The sequence below is a fragment of the Anoplopoma fimbria genome, chromosome 18 (genome assembly GCF_027596085.1).
Source record: "Anoplopoma fimbria isolate UVic2021 breed Golden Eagle Sablefish chromosome 18, Afim_UVic_2022, whole genome shotgun sequence".
NCBI lineage: Eukaryota > Metazoa > Chordata > Actinopteri > Perciformes > Anoplopomatidae > Anoplopoma > Anoplopoma fimbria.
Genome location: NC_072466.1, coordinates 7464490 through 7480991, shown reverse-complemented (window position 1 = coordinate 7480991; position 16502 = coordinate 7464490).

Here is a 16502-nt window from a genome sequence, read left to right as displayed (position 1 = left end):
ACATGACCAACCTTAGCTTTAAGCAGTTTTCATTGTTAGTGGCGGAGTCAGCCATTCCCGCTCTGGATTCACATTGCCTTCACAGTCACAGGAGATTAACAGGAAAAGAGGCATGATTGTAGCGCTGCTTTACCGTTTGTCACAATGTTAACTGTTCAGGTCACAGGGTCAATCCTCACAAAAGTCAATTGTCCTGCTTAAATGTCCCGCTATACTCTGATTATCCACTTATTAGTCAGTGTTAGAGCAATGCCCTGGATTGTAAAGATCAAAGAAATGGGCTACTTAAAACCCATTGACAAATACAAGCTTTCTTTTAGCACCATTCAATGGTACTATAAATTGGGTCAAAGTGTTGAGACAGACGTAGAGACACAAGACCGTTTTTAGGTTGACCGTAAGTGATTCGGTGAGTCAAATCGGAGTATATTCAATTATTGAATACATAAGCAGTTCATAATTTATTGATTGTTTTATGAGGGAAGAGTTGCAATAAAAGGAAAATCATGGCTTTGAAAAATCAAATGACCTACATTTGTATTTACTTGGTGTGGGGTTTCATCTCCCTAAATGCCTTTTAACTTACTTTTTTAACTTTAGAAATACTCCAAATGAATATGAAATAGATTCCCATAGCCTTAACAGTTTGAGTCTAACTCGGCAAAAGCAAAACCATTATTTGGTTATCATAATGCTGGCAAATAGAATATTTCTTTATGTCTTCTTGTTTAAGAAATACACACAAAGGCATTTAAGTCAATAGGTGTCAAAGTTGCCTCTCAGAGTCAAAGGAGCAGACGTGGGATCCATGAGAGCTTACCATTAGGGGAACAAAAGAACAAAGCATAGAAGAGAATAATAGCTTTCTATTGTGTTGCAAAGAGGGGAAAAAGAAGAAAAAAAAAGGAGTCTCTCCGCTCCCTCTCTAATCTGCGGGTCTTAGCGCCACCGAGGCTGATGATCCAAAGAGCTGCTCCAGTGTGCCGGGATAAGCCGTGCCACTTGGATCCGTCACCATAACACCGGAGACGATGGATGGAGGGTGAGGAGAAGCGAGGGAGTGAGAGCGTCAGAGAGAGGTCAAAGGAGAAAGAGAGCAATAAAGACAGGCCTAACATTCATCAAAAATCAAATCTTTCCTGACCACCATACCTGCACACACCATCATGCTCACTGATTAGCTGTTGGTGATTTACTCCCAGCAGGTTTTCGGGGTGTTATTCTCGATGGTATGAAAATAGAAAATCTCTCACATGCGCATTAGTGTTTCCCATTTTCATACATTCAAAAGGGAGTTTCTTCTTTTTCGAGTTCCTTGTATATATCTCGCCACTGGCATTCTAACTGAATTATCCAAGCATGGCTGCAAGGCACGCTTTGGTGTTTTACACTTTGGTATAAAAACTGCACCGCTTAGTGAAATGTAATATTAAACCTAAATGTAAAATGTTACGGGATCCCCAGTCACATCGGTCTTATACATCTTCGACTGTGATTTAGAGATGAATTTTTCCATTTGTCTCTTCATTGTGCCCCTAATACCACTATATGTATATTCAAGTTCAAATGAGTTACTCTTTAAATCTGGAAGTTTTCTGCATAGACAATGGGCCTCATGCAAGAACATTTTCCTATTCTTATCTTAACTGTCTTTTACTTCTTTCATATGGTGGCGCGTGCCACGTCAGATTCAGCAAACTTCTGATAACGGTAAAAGACCAGCACAAATGAGCAAATGGTTAGATTAGAAATGTAAATTTGCATAATTAACGCCAAAAATAGTAACATATAGGCCTTTCCAATTTGTTCTGAAGTGTACATTCATGAAGAAGGCACTAAAGTATAAAGACAACATCTTAGACCTGCTTTTGGAGATGCATAAAGGAAAATCTATGCTTCCTAGCAGCGTCAGCAGCAGAATAAAGGGACCTGCTGAAATCACGAAATGGGAAAAAGATAACAAGTGCTGTTAATGCCACGTCACCTGAGGGTTTTCTGTCACTTAAATAAAAGGAGAAATTGTGTGATGTGAAAATGGCAACAAAAAAAAACATCTCGCCACAGCAAGGAGATCGATGACTGCAACAGGAGGGGGTCAAGGGAAAGTCTCTTCCATCTGCCAATATCAGGACGCTCTCTTCCAAAGGACCAAGGCATCCAAAAGATGTAAGTTAGCAAAGAAGTGCGGCGCCCGCTTACATCCATCACTGACCTTTAAATATACAGAGACAGATTAACCTTCAATAAGTGCATAAATATCGTCGTTTTGGAGCTTGAGATATTGATATTTCTATTGTAGTGTTATACAATAGCATCAATAGCCAATTTTTTATTATATTATAATTCGACTTTGCAGTCACACTTGATAAAGTCAGCATAACAATGTGTGTACTTTATTTAGAATTTTCGGACACAAAACTGCTTAAAAAATATGAAATATACAATACATTAGTGAAATAACTCAGGCTTGGATAACAGCAGGCTTATTGTACATGACTCCTACGATAATTGTACAAGTCACTCAAGAAGGAATCTGTTCGTATGAGAGGTTTTTGCATGAGGCCCTTTGTTAGGTGACTGGCAGTTGGAACACCTCCAAAGCTTGGATAAGTAAGCAACTCTAGTGGCTGAATGATCAGCACTAAGGCTGAGCAGCTGTGCTAGAAAATATCTGTCTCTTTGATTAAAAGGGAAAAAAGGTACAAGCAGGAAGCAAAGTTTTTTCAAAATAAGTATTATGAATCAAAAGACCCCAATGCAGAAGACACCTTGAGAAAATTTCAAGATTTAAAAAAAGATTTATGGATTTTTCATCTTTACTTCTACTACAAGTTAGTTATTATTTCTGGTAATCAAGTTTACCATCACAGACGTTTAAATGAACAAATCTAAAGTTGAGGAAATGATGAATCCTTTATAAATTAAAAGTTTTGCGGCTTGAGAAGTAGTAAAATTGAAATAATATCTAAAAGGATAGACATCAGTCAAATGAATACCGACCTTGTGAATTGTCCTACCCATTCTCACTCCCAACTCAAATTCTGCCTCTTGGGCAGTGCCCCTCTGTGTCTGATACCAACGCATTGGGGCATCTGTTAGCGTTCGTACGGCACACACCAGACTTACAACTCCATTGTTAATCCATCAGCATCATGTGAACCTTCACCCAGAAGACTGCTGTTTACGTGAGATGGGAAACCAAATCAAAATTTACTTTTTATACCGTAGTTTTGTTGCGCAACTACCATACTTTACTTAGTTAAGTGTACTTTTTTTGAACCTATTTTAACCTCACCCCAAACCACCACCTCCTCCCATTTCTGTATTTATCTATAACACATTATGACACACAGTAATCTCTAGTCAAATCTGTCTTCTCTCTCTCACCATCCTCCTGACCAAATGAAATATCGTACTAAGAAAGCTTTGGGAAAACTCTTCCCAAAGGAGGCTGATAGACTGTATCTCTCTTTCATTTATCCTCTCATGTCTCCTGTGACTCTTCTCATTAAGCAATCGCACCACGTCGGAGTATAACAACGCTAATAGGAGCTGATGATCAATCCTAATTGGTCTCTTCAGAGCGCCTGTCCGCTGTTGGAGAGTGTGACCGTTAGCTGGTGCCTCTGCACCCTAATGAACTATTCATCTAGTATCAGCGTACCCAAAAGGTCAGCCCTCTCGTATATCACCCCAGCTCCACATTAATACACACTGAAATACACCAAAAGTCAACAGATACACACTCGCACACATTGAGACATCAGCATAGGAGCATTGATAGGAATCCCACGTTTCCTCAAGGAATTTGTGCATTTTCTTGAAAAAGAAACGTTCGCATGCGTAAGCAAATTGGTATGCCACACATTTCCCCATGTCTGCATACGAGCCGTCTTAATGGTGCTGAAGTCAAATATCGTATGGAGGAGTGGGTTATTTGTATTAATGATGACAGTGAGACATGTTCTGGGTGCAATGTGTGCAGATAAGACATGAGAGAAAGCTTGTCTGGACACATATTGTCTGGCTGACCATGCAAACTAACATTTTTATATAGCTTACAGGCATCTGTTGAGCATTCAACTGACCAACTGTTTTGAAAATTAACTGGTTAATGTGGGCGGAAAATGCTAATCTCGCCTTCCTCAAGTTGTTTCGTCCATATGCACAGAGCCCACGGTGATGGCTTTCAGATGATACGTACACATTGTTCAGTCACACACACACACACGCACACACACACACACACACACACACACACACACACACACACACACACACACACACACACACACACACACACACTCACAAAACAACATAAAAGGGAAAACTGAGCAGGGCACAGCGAACATTCAGTGTGGCCAACAATGAGAAAAATAACATCAAAGATGAAACCTGCTGATTTAGAAAAGGGATCACAGTCACGTGTATGTGTCTAGACTCTGTGCTTGTGTGTGTGTGTGTGTGTGTGTGTGTGTGTGTGTGTGTGTGTGTGTGTGTGTGTGTGTGTGTGTGTGTGTGTGTGTGTGTGTGTGTGTGTGTCGGCTGCTTCCCACAGGCTGAGGGTGAAGCTGCTTGTTCACGCTGACTGTAAGTCTGTAGTTCCGTTTATGCTCGAATGGGTAGAATAAGGATTTGGTTTAAGGGAAAGCTGTTCCCAGATCTGTGGCCATGAAGGGAGAAATCCTATGTCTGACTTAAACCCCCTCAGAGCTCACACACACACACACACACACACACACACACACACACACACACACACACACACACACACACACACACACACACACACACACACACACACACACACACACACACACACCAGTCCTCAGTTAATGTAATGCTTCAGTAGGATGAGCATCAGACGCTGAGGGCATGACCAGCAAACAGGCTGCAGGTCCTTTTACTGCAGAGGAGGGAGGGGGAGAGGGAGAAAGAAATATAATTTGACACAGAGAGAAGGGAGGTGAGGGCATTCTTGTGACACCATTTCTCCTCCCTCTCTGTTCCTCTGCCCTCCCTGTCTTTCTGATCCTCATTTTAATTTCCATCATCCATGATGCAGCAGCCACCTCGGTAACCTCTTCATCCCTGTCTTCCTGCTCTCCGCTACACATCTCTGAATTCTCCTCATCACCTCCCCTTTCTTATACCAGCCTCTGTACCCGACTCAAAAGAGCACAAATAGGTAAGGCAAGAGAATGAACACTTCTAAGCAGCCTTTTGCTGGCACTTCCCTACCTGCCACAGTGATCAATACAGGAAGCAGAGGGAGAAAACACAAAAGCATGCATGGCAATCGAGGTTGGAGTAAAACAGGCTTTTACGGATATGAATGCTCAAGGGCGCCGCACATATGAACACACATAAGCACCACCGTATTCACACATCCTCAGGCAAGACCTTTTTTTTTTTTTTTTTCTTTCTTCTGTCCTCTGTTCATCATTACATACAGCGTCGAGCTAGCGTCCCCCTTGTTCCACTTTCTTTCCATTTATTAACAGTACACATGGTGTGCTGTTCACTGCTTTGTTCTCTATGATGGGCTTCTCAAGAGAGAATAAATCAAATACAAATAGAGTAGATGCAATTCATAAAACAGACATTTTTTTCTCCCCACTTTGTGTGCAAGGCTTTTCTTTGGTGGATGTTGGTGTCTATGTGGGCGCACTCTAATAAAAATGAAGACCTCCTGAAGCCCTCAATCTTTCCATGAGATTGAATGAGAGAGAGATAATTACTTTGCAGCACACACATAAGCAAAAGAGAGAGACAACAGATATACAAATATTAAACCCCGAAACACAATAAAAAAAGGAATGCTTTGTAGTAATAAAAGTGTCAAGCAACAGACATAGAGACAAAAGCCGGCAGTAATGTGGTTACATACAGTTCTTTCCTCTTGTTTACTAAATCTCTCTGATGATTATTAGCCACGTGTTATGTTTCGTCCGTCTACATTCTTTACTTTGCTGCACCTTCCTCCTGCTCACTGTACTGAACATATATTTCATGCCAATCGTTGTCAAGTTTAAAGTGATTCAACTTGATGAGGCATTTTGCACGCCATCATAGAAAATTACAAGTTGCAGAAGAGAAAGGCATTTAATTGCCCTTCACAAACCTTGAATACATTTTTCTTTCTGAAGTGTCTCTTGCTTGCAGTCTCCTGCGTTTGGGCCCACCTGCATCTTCTGTACTCTTCATGACAGAGAGCTGTAGCCTATGTCCTTTTAATAATAATAATAATAATTAAGCCTTTATTAGTCCCACAATGGGGAAATTACAATTCTCTGCATTTGACCCATCCCGGAGGAGCAGTGGGCTGCAATGAAGCACCTGGGGAGCAATTTGGGGTTGGGTGTCTTGCTCAAGGACACCTCGGCATGTTGTCCGTGGAGGGGTTCGAGCCATCAATCTTGTGGTTGCGGGTCAAGCGCTCTACCTCATGTGCCACAGCCGCCCCGGCTAATGGAGAGTGTGTTTATACTGCCATTGTCTAATTTATAAATATAAATTACATTATGGCTTTAACCAGTGTGCAAAATACGAGGTGGCAGTCGGGTGCTCCACCTAGTGCTCCAGTGTTATCCTCAAGTCCCACACAGAATCAAGCCAAGGCAATCAACCAGACTTTGCAGACCCACCACCAAGGCTAATATTGTTAACAATAAGGACACACACAACTACACAACTACACAACCACACAACAACTGTGCTCTGCAACATAATCCACACAGCGCACTCACCTCTCTCCAGGTCCTTGTGTGTCGCTGTACAACTTTTCACTATATGCACAGCAGGTCTATTACAGTTCAGCCACAGGGAATGTTGACTAGAGATTGAAACATATCGCAATCTTACCTTTTGAAAGAATGGACCACCAGGGTAAAGTTAGGTTTTCTTAACTACATAACACTTGAAGTGTGGACAACACTTTTGCAACAGCGCCATCCATGGCAGAAGGCTTCATCAGAAACAACCAGGTACTCAGTGGCAGTATAAGAGTAAAAACATTTTTTGTTATTCATATCTGTAAATAAATGTTCTTAAATTTGAATGATGAATACTGCTGGACATAGCAAGCTAAATGACATTTTCGGTGACAATTGCATTGCATTGAAACACAAAATTTTGCTGTTGAGGATCTGGTTCATTAGTGTCAATGTATTTTGTTTTGTTTATAGTGTGTGTGGCTGAAGAAAAAAATCATGCAAAATTACAGCGTCAACAACAACACGGGGCGGCTGTGGCGTAGTGGAGAGCAAGGTAGTTCTCCATTCAGAGAATCGGTGGTTCGATACCCGGCTTCGGCAGTCGACGTGTCCTTGGGCAAGACACTTAACCCCAAGTTGCTCCTGAAGGCTTACCATCGGTGTGGACTGGATGATGAATGTTAGTTAGAGTCTGATGGTGGCACCTTGCATGGTAGCCTGTCATCAGTGTGTGAATGGGTGAATGATATGTAATATACTACTGATTGTAAGTCGCTTTGGATAAAAGCGTCTGCTAATGTAATATGACAGGATTGTAATTTATTACTGAAAACTGTGCTTACTGCCACTGAAGCTGTTAAAATACAATAAAGCAGGGTGCTGTTTACTTAAAATTGAATGAAATGCATATTTGTAAATAGTTTCAGAACATTCTCACACTAATATAGTAGATCAGTAAATGAAAAGATGAAAAGAAGGGCAGAGGTAGGCTTACTTGCAGCTATAAGGACACTTGAGCATGGATTATTGTATGGAGGAAATGGAGCGTGGAGGGATCTGTTCATGCATTTAAATGGAACAAAATTATCCTCGCGCTTGCAACATTATTCAAATTTCTAAATTTGCATGAGATGAATTACTTTGGAGGCTACTTCCTGAAGCAATTTCAGTTTTATTTATCATTTTATGTACAGTAAATACACAGTACACACATTTGTGCTTACAGCTAGCCATAAGCAGAGGTATCTCCAAGCGATCAATTATTCTTTATTACAACATGAAAACCTAAAAGTATTGCCACAGAGGGTCCATGTTTCTTCCTCAGTGATCATTTCAGATGATTAGAAAAGAGGTCCGTCAGTGTCATTGAAAAAAAACATCTCCGGTGAAACAAATTGGTGAACATGGCCTCAGAAAAAAACCCATAAATTTCACACATGAATCTTCTGATGGCATCATTGCAGCAGAATCAGTTTCTTGCATGATTCAAACATACAGCTGTGGTGCACTGAAGAATCATTGCACAACCCAATAAGAGAAGATGCAAAAGGCAGAATTTAGACTCTTAGGAATATTATAATTTCCACAATTTTGATTATTTTGTCATCGTGTGGGAAAAGAAATTTGCGACAGTATGGAAAGGATTCATGTGTGACTCTATTAATTGGATTTTTTTTTAAACATTTCTCTATTTTCTTATAATTTGTCACTGCATATCGAAGTCATTATTTGTAGCCCATATACACCCTACATACCACTCATTATCACACAATCCTCCCTAAGGATTACAGCATTCCTCTGCATTGTGGCTACTTTAATTATCGTTCATTTCCCTGGTCATTTCATGGATCTTGTTGTTTTTCCATCATGTTGTTTTGTGCTGTCAATTAGATTCTGTTATCCGGTGCAATTATGTATTTGCTTGTCATCTTTCTTTTAAGAAAATATGTTTTCATGGGCCTCCAGAGGAAAATCCATTCCTCCATTTTTATTGCATCACACGTGCAGATTATTGATCCATTCTTTCCGTTTTAATGCATTTTTAATCACAGGGGCATTTTCTTTGTCACCAAGTGGGCAAAAATGTAAACCTGCTTTGTTTTGATGTTTAAACTTATAGCATTAACAGCTAAAATAACGCCCTTTGTCACAATCTCTGTTATGCTCCTACGATTCCGCCAGGCTTTTTTGAACTGTAAATATTTGTCAGATGGGGGAAAAGGACAAATATAAGTGCACTTCAGCTGTGGTAAAACATTTCTGAAGACATGAAGCTTGTGTGCCACTCGGACAAACAGAGCCACCTCTACTTCCTCATCCCATTCTGCCTCACTCTGAGCTCTGCTGTTTGTGTGCCTTGGTGTGTAAGTAACAAACGACGGGGCCGTCACTCACTCATAATTACTGCTAATGGCTGCAGCATCCAAAATATAAAACGCTGTGTGTCTAGCATGTGTTGTGAGTGCTTGTCTGTAGGAACAAAAGGTCCTGTTTGAGGCCGACTATAAGACGCAAATAAAAGCTTTACACAAAGACCTGAAGCTAAAATACCTCCCGTGCACTGATTATGCGCGTGTACCTTATGTGTGTGTTTAACCGTGTGCATGTGTATGTGAGAGCGTGCCTTTGCAAAATCTTAGGAATATCAGCCCTTTATCCTAAAGCTTTAAGGAAGCCTTGAAAAAAAACAAGATTCTATTTACATGAGAAAATGGGAAGATCAGCTACGTATCTGTGCTGCTTTTCTGTTTGTGAGCGCACACATTCAAAAACACACACACAAAAATTCAGGCACACACACACAGAAATTCACACACATATGGATAAACACTGAGAGAAAAAGCCACCGAATGAAGTGATACTCATGAAGTGATCTATACAGACAGCTCAATAGATTTGAGGCAATTATTTGATATACTGAAAAATATTTTATACAGCTGATGACACTGTGAACAGTTGAGGGCAAAGAATCCAATAACTACTGTATAGGCCAGAGGTTTTCATTCGGCTGTGTAGGTGTGTGTGCGGCTGTGAATGTGTCTATAATTGGGTTTTGATTGAAACCCCTCTAACCCAAACAAAATGGTTTTGGAGACTAAAAAAGATCCAGTGTGTGGTGAGGAAAGCACGGATCATGAACCAACAGGGGAGATACAAGATGTAAAAAATTACTTATTTCTTTAAAAGGTGAAACATATATATACACTTTAAGTGAAAGGATGAAATTTACAACAGGTTATAAAAAAGCATTGTCAAAAACGATTCAGCCATCAGATAATTGAGGTTTTAATGAAAACAAAGGGATGAGCTGAATTTAATGAAAACCAATATTAATACATGGACAAAATTGCCTGTATCATTAGCTGATGTATGACTAATGGGAAAACAGTATCAATTCAGGACCACATTAAACAAACTGACATAGGGGGAGTGATGACATTTTCTATACAGGGGCATGTATGTAGGTAGGGCTGATGACAATAAAATACCGGACATCTAAAAAGGATGGATCCAAGCTGCCATAAAACAACACAAAAAGTTGAACATTGACTAATAATAGTTAAATGATGAAGTCATAACTTATAATTTAGGAATAAAAATACAACATTCAATATCAATACTATCTATACTAAGTGTCAACGCTGGCGTCAACGGCATCAATACATTTTGATTTTGTCTGTATTTTTTTGTATCCCGCCCCCACCAGCTTAATACTCTTATTAGCTATAATTCATGCATGTGTCGTGTATCCACCTATGCTTCTGGTGTTTTTGTGTTTCTTTGAACATACAACATGCAACATGCAACCAAGCTTATCATCATGAAACAGCTATTTGATCTTTTTTTGGAGTCCATCCATTTACTTGGAACCTCCAAACATCAGACCTAAATGTCAAATGCTTCCGCTTTTGAATAGACTAGTGAGGATGTCTGACTCACTAAAAATATATTTAATTGGGACATTTCACATGGTCATCCATGGGCTTCGTGACAAGTTGAAATCCTTCTTTCATTTCAACTATTTGTCATTCATTTTCAAGAATCGGTTTTTCATATTCAGGTGATAAGGAGCAAAATGTTTCTCCAAAAAATTGTCTGTTGACATAAATACAAATTACAAACCTATTGTCTCATAAAAAAATGGCTACAGTTTATAACTTTGAAGTATAATTTACACAAAAAGAAAAAGATCTCTATGTGCACAGTTGGTAAAATTGAGAATATTATTTTCTTGTTTTACTGTACCATATACGAGGATATAAAGGTTATACTTTTTAGTAAAATGATCTCCATTTATGTTGATTTCTTTTGGCTAGATGACAATGAAAAACTTCAGTTGTGCTTCAGGAAATCAACCTTTTTTTGTAGCAGATTTGATTTGCCCAGTTGGGAGAAGGTCGCTCAGTAAAAAAAACTTTAATTTTGTAATGACATGAAACGTTTGACCCAGCAGTCACATGTCCATTCTTGTTGTTTACCTCTGTCTTCTGTCTGACCTACAGCATCAGTACCAGTCAGTAAGTAATGAGCCGACTCCTGCAGAGAAAGGTTCATTTGTTTTCATCACCAACAAGCACGAGTGGGCATTGTGTTAATGGCTGCACTGTGCTCCGATGGAGATACAATTATCCAAGTGAGGGAAAAATCAAGTAATTCCAATAGGAATATAGGAGCATACTGATCTATATGGACCATGCATAAACGCCCTTGGTGATGTTTTAGATGCTTTTTATAGATGTGGGTTCTTTGTGTGCGTTTACCCTCCACTACAACCCTGATTCTGATGTTTTAAGAGAAGAAAAAGCAGCATCATGATATCAATTTAATTATTCACCCCTGGGCATGTAAGCACAGCCTGTAGAATAACCAACCAGAAAAGTCCCTCACCTTCCCAAGGTCTTTCTCAGACCAGACAACCAGTTGTTCAGTCCGATACCAACGCACAGATGCACCCTTTAGCGGCTGTACGCACGGTGCTTTCAACCATTAATGTAAAACCTTTAGCGTCATTATTTGTCATCACAGCAACTCATGAAGAAGAAACCGCGAGAGAGTCTGTGTAGCATGGCAGGGAGGGAGACCACTGTTTGTCTACTATGTGAAACCAAGTCAATGTTGACTTCTTTTAACTTACTTGTTTTAAATAACTTACGGACTTAACAAAGTACCTTTGTTGCCTGAACCTTAAAAAGTACTTTTAAGTAAAAATGAAAACTAAGTAAACCTGCAGTACATTGGACGTTTATTTAAAAAAAGACCCATAACAGGGTCATTTCCATGTACCCAAGGTATTTTATTTACTCAACCCGTTCTTAGGACCGCTTTGGCGTCACTTGGTTTTAGGCAACTGTGGTATATTTTCAGGCCTTGCACAATACAACAAAGGCCCCCAGTGCTCTTGTCTTATATAATATATAGGAAGCAGGTGTGCGGGATACCAGGGGCCAAAGGGCAAATGTATAGAATATCGGAGCCCCATACAAGGTCTTGACCTCAGCCCAAATGTGAATAACATGTACCCTATATAAGGAGGTGTGAGAGCCCGAAAGGCAGGAACTCACAGATTCGACTCGAGACCTCCGGGCGCTCTAGACGTCCGTCATGACATGTGTTGCTTGTTTGTAATAAACTTTATTATACCAGCAAGAACAGTGTCCGCGGAGCATCCTTCCTCATCACTTCAACAGCACTGTCGCATGAAAGATACGACACAACAAAACTACTTTCTTAGGTTTAATAAAAGATCTTAGCTTGGGTTAAAAAAAGAAGTGCAATCAAGAAGTGCCTGGGAATGAAAATGGGTAGGTAACTCTATTTATTAACTGGTTAACTGGGAAACAAAGGACCCTAGATACACTTCCACTGTAACTAGGGGAAACTGACAGTGTCCCTGACGCTAGTCCAAAACTGATGCTAGAGGGATACCTAGAGCTAGTCGTAGTGTTAGTTGTAGGGCCACTGACCAAGCTGCGGTTTTAGACGAGTTGGGAGTGAGAACGTGGTGGACTAGACGCTGATTTGACTGTATGACAGCGATATTGTTAAATTTGCTGTGCTCTGTGTAAGAAAAAAATGAGGCAAGATGTTCTGTTCACCAGGTTAGTCTGTAATTTGTCTGTTTTAAACGACATGGCTTTTCAGTCCTCATCCAAACGCATGGACGAAGAATTAAAAGAAAAGAACAAACAGCTACTTGTAATAGGACGTAATTACTGCCAACCATCTGCATTGCAGGGCCTTGCTGCTGGGGAGGTCAAACACATTTAAATGCAAATGGACGACATCGCCAACAAGTATAACTTTCAGGTTTAATTTCACCTCTTGCCTTGGCTGTCTGACAGGAGGCGACCTGTCTGTGTAGGGAGAGATTAGGACTGTCCCTCATCCGTGCCTCTCTGTCACGCTCTGCTCAAATAGACACACAAAATGCTTAAGCCATGCTCGCCTGAGCACATATGTATTCAGAAACTAAATGTGCCCTCTCTTACTTTATATTATCAACCATCATTAAGGGATTTATCCAAAGCGACATAGCTCTTCAAGTTAACAATGGGAGTCACAGACAATAAATGTCTTTCATGTCAAGGCATTGCTGAGGTCTCACACATTGGGGCAGACTTAGAGGACTAAACTAGATGACTAGACAGTTTCTATAAAGTCCTGCATTTGTTGCATTCGTTATGCATGAATGTGACAGAGTCTACAGCCAGGCTGCACTTAGGCGCATCAATACTTTGAGCCAAATGCTAACGCCAGGATGCCTACATGGGAACGACAATGCTAACATGCTGATGGTTTAAAGTATACAGTGTTCACCATCTTAGATTAGGGTGTTAGCATGCTAACATTTTCTAACTACCATTAAATACAAAGTACAGGTGAGACTGATGAAAATGTGATTCGTTTGCAGGTATTTGGTCATGAACAAACTTATTAAAAAAATAGAAATGTTGACCTGATAATGGTGCTAGGGGGAAAGTTAGGGGATCAAAAGTGATTACAATTCAGCCTGAGGGAACAACATTTTCTGAACCAAAAATCAAGGCAATCCATCTGATTTTCAGACATTTAACGCAAAACTACACATGTCAACCTGGTGGTGTCACTAGAGGAAAACACATCAACATTAATACATCACAAAAATACATAATATAATCACAGCAAATCATGAATGCAACAATTACAATAAACTCTACACCTACAAACACATATATGCCCAAAACAAGGCATCTGCTTGGAGAAAACTGCTGCACACACACATTTTAAAACATTCTGCACCACAACCACCACAGAAGACAATATCTCCTGGGATATTTAAAAGAAGCAGAGATCCATACAGAGCTGAACTTTCTGTCAGTGGGGAGCATCAGTAATGAAATTGCATATGCATACAGTAGCATAAGCCACAGACTGGCTGAGACGACAGCACAAAAGCAAAATGTATGACAGGCACCGCCAGGCAAGGATATATCACAGGGAGAAGAAAATAGGATGCTGAGGTGTGTGTGTGTGTGTGTGTGTGTGTGTGTGTGTGTGTGTGTGTGTGTGTGTGTGTGTGTGTGTGTGTGTGTGTGTGTGTGTGTGTGTGTGTGTGTGTGTGTGTGTGGCGGAGGACATGGGGGAAGTCACTGGGAACAAAAAAGCATGCCTGCACAGAAATTCAAACAGACGCCTCTAATCTCACACAGGTAAAGCAAACTAAACAAACAGTCACAAAGCAAAAGGTATTAAACATGGCAGATGCAGCCAGGCTCACATAATCCCTTACATGCATAAACTAACCTGTAAACAAATTCATGAGGTATGTATGCAGAATAACACTGTCAAGGACTGTCTTCATATTGCATCAAAAAAAACAAGCTAGCCACGCTGGAATGTGAATAAAAAACAAGGCCACAGCTTTCATCACAAGCTTTCATTGCACATGACAGCCGGTGTGTGAGGTGGAGCTTACTGGATGTGGACATTCTCACACTAATGAAGCTTGGTCAGTGGTACTAAGTTTTAAAGTATAACGCTCTACGTACCCCTCTAGCATTGGTTTTTGCAAATATCAGTGACAGCGTGTCGATATAGGCTTGTTTTATGCATAGTTTCTTTTCAAAATGAACCTACGTCTTCATAGCTCTGGCTATAATGCTGCACACACATGCTTAATGAAGGTCAGTATGACAAGCTGAGGAACACTGACCAAGATGCGTTATTTCACATGTTGGTCCGTTTTTTTTTCTTTCTTCCAGTTGGGTCTCATGACTGTGTTTGTACAAAATCCAATATTGAAGAAGCTAAATAAAAACAAGAATCTGTCCATTCTGTGCGGCAACAAATTAAAAGTGCAATTAGAGAATCAAAGTTAGAGAATGTATCGATTCAATATCTTCACTCAGAAAAAGCATTTTTCTACTTTAGCACAACACTAACTTTATGAAAAAAATAAATCTGTCCCCATTTGCTGCAGTTGCCAAGTGCAAGTACAGCAGTGTTTATGTGGATGTCCTAAAACAAGCAAAAATAAAAGTTACTTTATAGTCTTTAACCTGTGGTCCAGAAGGTATATGACAAAAATAAGATAGATATTCAACATGAAAACACTCCACATGTTGGATTTGCTGGTAGCTATGGTGTGGTGGACTACTTTGTCCTGTATGTGAAATTTATACAGTAGATATATGCTATACTTAGGACTGAGGTGACATAAATAATGATAGGATTTTTTTTCTTTCAAGCTGAATTTTTCCCATAATTGCAGCTCCATTTATTGTATTTTTATACTGCATTCATGGAGGAGTTATTCTCTCACCCTTCAATGGAGGTTGATTTTCTGTTTCCCAGACTTGAGGCAGTAGTGTTACCATTGTCCACAATTATTCAAGTTAGTAAGAAAGAAAAAAAAAAAAAAAAAAACCTGACATTTGTAAAACCTTGAATTTAATAACTTAGAGTTTGAAGATGCAGACTCGTAAACAAATATTGTTTTCTGTGTTGTATTACCTTATCTTATTATTTATTCTTTAAATTACTATTCTTTTAAACTGTTCTTTTCTTTGAAACATCCTCGCTTATGACAACAAGCTGTAACCGTCAAAGTGAATGAGGAGAGACAACAATCATTTGTACTGTATTTTAATATTTTGTTTACCACAGCGGAAATGTTACCCAGAGATTTGGGGTTAACCTTTGGCTGAGCGGATTCTGTTCAGAACTCACATGAAAAGGTTAAATCCAATTGCCTACTGTTTGTGTATCAGGAGGGCTGATGGAGGGATTATGTTTTCATAATGAACGTGATAACACCATCATCACAAACTGTAGAGATATTTTGAAAAAGAAGCTGCTTTTTTTTTCAGAACGCTCATGGCTTTATTGTCTGGGTACGCCGGCATTCACCTTTTGTGCTTATTTGGTGGCATTCACTGATTGAATTCTTATTCTGCCAAGTTCTCCCTCTGCTCCTTTCACACATTTAACAAAGGCTCCTTCACACAGTGAGGGGAAGAGAGGGGAGGAGGGATTGGAGGGAGTAGAAAGAAGAAATGAAAGAAAAAGAAAAGTAGAGAGAAATTGAAGAATACTGCATGTCATTGCCAGCAAATTATTTTCTTTTTTTTTAAAGTATATTCAGAGAGAGCATGGGCGGGGTAGGAAATGGACATGGGAAGCTGGTGGAGAAAGAAAGACACTGCAAGAGCCAGGCCGAAGCTCTCAAAGCAGCAGAAAATGGCAGGCCTTTTTTAGATTCAAAGCACATCCTGATATTACTGGCTAGAAATGTCAGAAAGGGGAGAA